Raw genomic sequence first — 6000 nt, forward strand, 5'->3', positions numbered from 1 at the left:
GTGACGATGACGATTCTTTTTTTACTTTCGTCGACGACTTTTTCCATTTGACGGTGACGATTGCCTGCCCTGATTGTGAGCCCGCACTATACAGATCTCGTCCAACAAGTCGTTGGCGAGTAGTGTGTGATTATTGAGTTGAAATCGAATTCAACGCGCCCTATCTAGCAAACGTGAGTTCGATTCTTATCGAGAAGACGTGTACATTTATCGCAAATTTCTCTTTTTCGCACGTTTTCATTTTTTCTATTTAATCCAAATGCGAAGTGTATGTAACGTTTAGTTTTACGGTAGTTGTTCAAAATTATGTTTTTCAGTTGTCTTCTAACGTAATTCAGTAACTATTAGAATTGCTGTTTGTCTTTAGAAATGCAGGTATCGATTCAAAAATTACAATAATTCCGGATTGAATTACGGGGAGTACTGGAGTAGTCCCCCTTAAGAGTCCGTAGCCACTTTCATAACAAGTCCCAAAAGTTATTAACGATTAATCAAGCTTCATTTTTTCGCAGACCGAGTCTAAAGAAGTATGGTTCAAGGGCAGAGCGTAAGTTAATCATGATTGAAAAATTGATGGTTAAATGAAAAATCACGATGAGAGCTATTTGATTCATATTTGAAGTGTACCGTAAGTGTGCCGATAAATTTTCAAGAGGGTGATGCATTCGTTGCATACTTAAATCTCATCTCATGTCATTAATCTTTGAATAATTATTAATCATTCATCAACTAATGATTAAATTCCCGAAAAGATTCACTAAGCGACTTGAAGTATGCAACCAATGCCACACTGGTCCAGGAAGCTCATTTAGGCGGACATGAGGTTTTCGTCAAGATTTATTGATTTTAGAGCCATAGTTTCTTCTGAGAATATGTTCAGAATTTTCAGTACTACAAAATGTACGCATCAAAAAAATTTTACGGTGATCGCAAGAGTGACGTATACGCCAACTTTTTTATTTTAACGAATCGTAAGTTGGTATGTTCAGCAAAGTTATTTGCTACAACTTTGCTAGAATAGAAACAACTTTGCCGAACAAACTTTTTCTCGGTATTGCTTAAGAGCCGAGATAATTAAGTATTTTTAATAAAAAATCGTTTTTTGCTCCTAAGTGTTTTATTTTTTAGTTTTATTAGCCTACTATGTTCTACAAAGTTTTTACACTCATCGTTTGCTACAACTTTGCTAAACATACCAAAGTTGTATTTCTTATGGTTTTCATGTTATTTGAGTTTTTCTTCTTAAAATTAGCTATTTTGTATGCCTTGTATCTCAACTATGAGCACCTCAAAAAAATATATTTTCCCACTAAATGATTTTGCAGTCTTTCAAGTACCTGTGAGCAAAATTTGGAGAAGATGATATTTTTCTATCTCGTTTAAAATCGATTTTACTAATAGACGATATGAGAAAAATCCATATTTATTGAATATTCATACATGTTCAACTCACAAAAGTCATGGCTACCTAAGCACATCAGCCCAGAGATAACACGTGTATTTATAAAAAAAGGAAAAGTACATAGTTTTTCAATTGTTTTTGATTAACTTGGAAGCTTCTGCGGGAAATTCATTGTCTTTTCCTCTGCCAGTATTTCGCCTATTCGTGAGCGAGATCACCGGGTCGGAAGTCAACATAAGTCGTTTGAATACATCTTCAAAATTAACGGTTCGGTTGAATTTTCTGGCATGATTTTCCCGGAATCTTCTGATGGATTTATTCCGCGTTTCCTGCGCTTCTTCACTCAGCATTCCTAATGGTAATGCGGCATGCCGGACAATATCACTTCCATGCAAAAGTAGTTTGTGCACCGTTGGAGAGAGTACGTACCAATCGTACAACTGGCGATACAAACAGTACGTTTCTGACAGGAAATGTTCAAATGCCTCCACGCCAATCTCCCGATTAGAGTTGACTACTTTCAAAATGATTGAGAACCGGAATAGGAGGTTTTTGTCAAGTCCCGTTATTTCCGCTACTGTATCTACTTCCCGGAAAAAGCGACGTGCCGTGTTTCCATCGTTTGAGTTCCCACCACCTGGAAGAGGTTCGTTCAATCTCAGTCCCAACCGTTCTTTGAAAGCCTTTCGTATGGAAACCTGGCGATCCTTTAGAATGCTACTACTCTTGCTGACACGCCACGTAGGCTTGGGCAACGTCAATCGGTAGCTTATGTTAAGCAACAATTCCATAGTACGAATTTGAGCATGAAGGGGAGAAAATACACATTTCAATAAATCAGGAGCGTTGAAGATTTGATCCCCAAGGGAATCATTCAATCGCTTTCCTGATCTTAGACAAATAAAACATTGTTGTGTACTTGTCCCTGCTAAGTCATTGACAACCTTTGTGTCAACCATTGATAAAATCAGTTTGGCTGAAACATCCACAGCAACTCCCTTTACGTTTACTTGAGTTGGGACAAGTTTCTGAATTTGACTGTCCATCTCCCTTACTTCAGCTCTTGTTAAATCAGTGTTTTCCTTACGGAACAGCAGCTTAACAGGTCGGCAAAGTGACACCGACGATGGAAGCTCATTTCTCCAGATCACATCTTGATCGTTGTTTTCTGGCCGCCGACGTAGAACTTGTATAGGAACCAATGAAATCGCAAATATATGCGAATCATTGTATTCCTTCAGCTCACCATCGCTGTCCTCGTTTAGAAACACTTGATTGTACCTTAAGTGATCAAATAAACGTATAAAATGTTGAGTTGCAAATTTATTATACCTTAATACCTTGAATGATTGCTACTGCCATCGCAACCCCATTTAAAAACCACCTGAATCACATCATCCAAAAGCATGTCGATGTTTAGGAACTTGATGAGTCGTTGAATCGTATGATCAATCAAATTTTGCAATGGAACCTTAGCACAAGATGCGTTCACAGTGATACCTAGTATGGTTGAAGAATGAAAGAATGAACAAAACTTATTTCTTAATTTAGACGCCTTTGGCAATTACAATCATTTAAATTGACACATTACCTTCCGGATATGTATCCTGTTTGGCCAGTAGAACTTTGTTGTAACTAGGATACAAAGAAATTCCTTTTTCTAACGTAGTCATTCGGACATCTTGATACTGCATTCTTGAAAAATTGTTCCGGCATATGAAGCACAAGGCTTGTTCCGGTGAATATTCCTCAACAGTAGGTATATTTCCGGTAGGCTCTGATGCAGACTTTGACGATTGTGCAAGATGTTCTATTCTTTTACCTGTGTTACGAGAACCATCGCGTGCAACGCTCAGCGCAGATGCCGTAACGAGCTCTTGAGTCGTGTGATTTTCTGTCAATGCTTGTACACGCCGCAGTTTGCTCCTCCGGCACAGTTCGGAAAATGCCTTAAGTTTTCTTTTTTCACTTTTCCTTTCTTTGGTTTCCAGCACCACTGTACCATCCAACCAAACTGTATTTGCACCAAAAAAACGTTCTTTTGAACGACTACTTTTTCTCCACAGATTACGAAAATGTAGCGTAAAACATCTGAGCTGTTTTCTAGTATTTTTATTACTAGTGTCAGCCTTCGGAAATCGTTGGCGAACAAAATCAATCAAACTTTGAAATTTTTGTTCTCGTATTAGAAGAGCAGCCAAATCCCGACGTGTCACTTCCATGCTGGTAACTGACTAAGACAAGCTTTTTAATGGTTACTATGATATGCCGTTTTACCAGGTAATAGTAGAATTAATGCGAAGAGAGAAATATATTCTAAGAGCTTTTGCTATAATTCGTTTTTGAAATGTTGACACATAGAGCACGTGTTCCTTTTGGTCTGATGTGCTTAGGTAGCCATGACTTTTGTGTGTTGAACATGTATGAATACTCAATAAATATGGATTTATCTCATATTGTTTATTAGTAAAATCGATTTTAAACGAGATAGAAAAATATCATCTTCTCCAAATTTTGCTCACAGGTACTTGAAAGATTGCAAAATCATTTAGTGGAAAAATATATTTTTTTGAGGTGCTCATAGTTGAGATACAAGGCATACAAAATAGCTAATTTTAAGAAGAAAAACTCAAATAACATGAAAACCATAAGAAATACAACTTTGGTATGTTCAGCAAAGTTGTAGCAAATGATGAGTGTAAAAACTTTGTAGAACATAGTAGGCCAATTAAACTGAAAAATAAAACACTTAGGAGCAAAAAACGATTTTTTATTAAAAATACTTAATTATCTCGGCTCTTAAGCAAAACCGAGAAAAAGTTTGTTCGTCAAAGTTGTTTCTAAGATCATTTGCTACAACTTTGCTGAACATACCAACTTACGATTCGTTAAAATAAAAAAGTTGGCGTATACGTCACTCTTGCGATCACCGTAAAAAATTTTTTGATCCGTACATTTTGTAGTACTGAAAATTCTGAACATATTCTCAGAAGAAACTATGGCTCTAAAATCAATAAATCTTGACGAAAACCTCATGTCCGCCTAAATTAACTTCCTGGACCAGTGTGCAATGGGTTAAACCATAGTTTCCCAAACTGTGGGTCGCGACCCCCAGGGGGGTCGTGAGCTGCACTCTGGTGGGTCGCGAAAAAAAACTCAATTTGTATTAATTGCCTTAGATTTTTTTTCTACATTTTCAAATGTCTCCCCGAATTGAAGTAAAAATGGTTAGGTACCTACTGATGATCACAGCTTGACATGGCATTTCAAATTTTCTTGGAACAATATTAAAAAATTGAAGCTGTCAAATATTTTGTTCAAAACAAACTTAATTTTTCATATAATAAAAGTTTTGCGTAAATATGGTGAACTATTTTACATCAACGCTAATGTGCAAGGAGTTTGGTTAAATGCATAGATTTACATACTATATTTCTGTGTCAAAATTCTGAAACATAAATTCATGAAACATGAAATTTAGCCAAAAATGAAATTTTACAATATTTGTTCAGCAAATTTTATCACAAATACTGGGAGTCAGTGATTTTTAATAATAAACTGCACTCTTACTGCTAAAATTTCTAGTCGAGCAAAAATTAACCATCGAAAATATCACAAAATTGATAACTTTAGTTTAGAAAAACTTTTTTTTCTTGATTCCTGAAATTCTATGTAAAGTTTATATTTCCATAAAAAATGTATTAAGGTTGAATATAATATTTCGATGTGAACAATATTATTTGAACCAGAATTAGTGACATTGAAATGTTGGCAACATCGAAAACTCTGTAATTTAAACGTTCTAGGTACATATCGTTTCCAATAAAGTAACGATAGACTTCGAAAGTTTAGGTGGAAAACTAATGTATCAACATTTTTCACCTGGTGGGTCGCGAAGAACACGCCAGAGGGCTAGGTGGGTCGTGCACTCGAAAAGTTTGGGAACCTATGGGTTAAACACTAAGACTAGATAATGATGATCATATTACTCATGATTAACAAACAATCCTATATAAAAAATCTTTTGAACTTTGTCATGGCAAAATGATCACAGTGTTCAATTACGAATCAATTGCTGTGGTTCAAGAGCGAGTAACCTGGAAGTAGAGGTCAATATATTGGTTTTGTGAAGCGTAACTTGCGACACATTCAACCTCATAAATTATCAAGTTTCAAGCGTTATTGATCAAGAAGGATGCCGGGTTGTTAAGGTTTGTCGATTTCCCGGAGAAAGTATTCAAAATATTGGTAATTGAACTTTAACACTTCATTTCATAAAAAAAGAAGTGTTGAAAAACTTATTAGTATGGCGAGCGAAACTCTAATATATTGCTTATCTTGTGATTATAATATTATCATAGGGGAAAAGCTCTAATTTTCGACCAACAAGAATTCTGTGCCAATTTTCGGATTTCCTTACAATGGATGGGTACTAATAGTATTTGCTCGCCTTTCTAGTGATTTTTAGTTTTTTTTTTTTTTTGGTAAAGTGACGTGTTAAAATTCAATTAGTTGTTTATTCATACTCCGAAGTGAAAGTGAAGCACTATATTGGTAGTTCTGAATCCTAGCATTCCATATATTGAACTTCATGAATT

Source organism: Aedes aegypti, chromosome 2, assembly GCF_002204515.2.
Source record: "Aedes aegypti strain LVP_AGWG chromosome 2, AaegL5.0 Primary Assembly, whole genome shotgun sequence".
NCBI classification, from domain to species: Eukaryota; Metazoa; Arthropoda; class Insecta; order Diptera; family Culicidae; genus Aedes; species Aedes aegypti.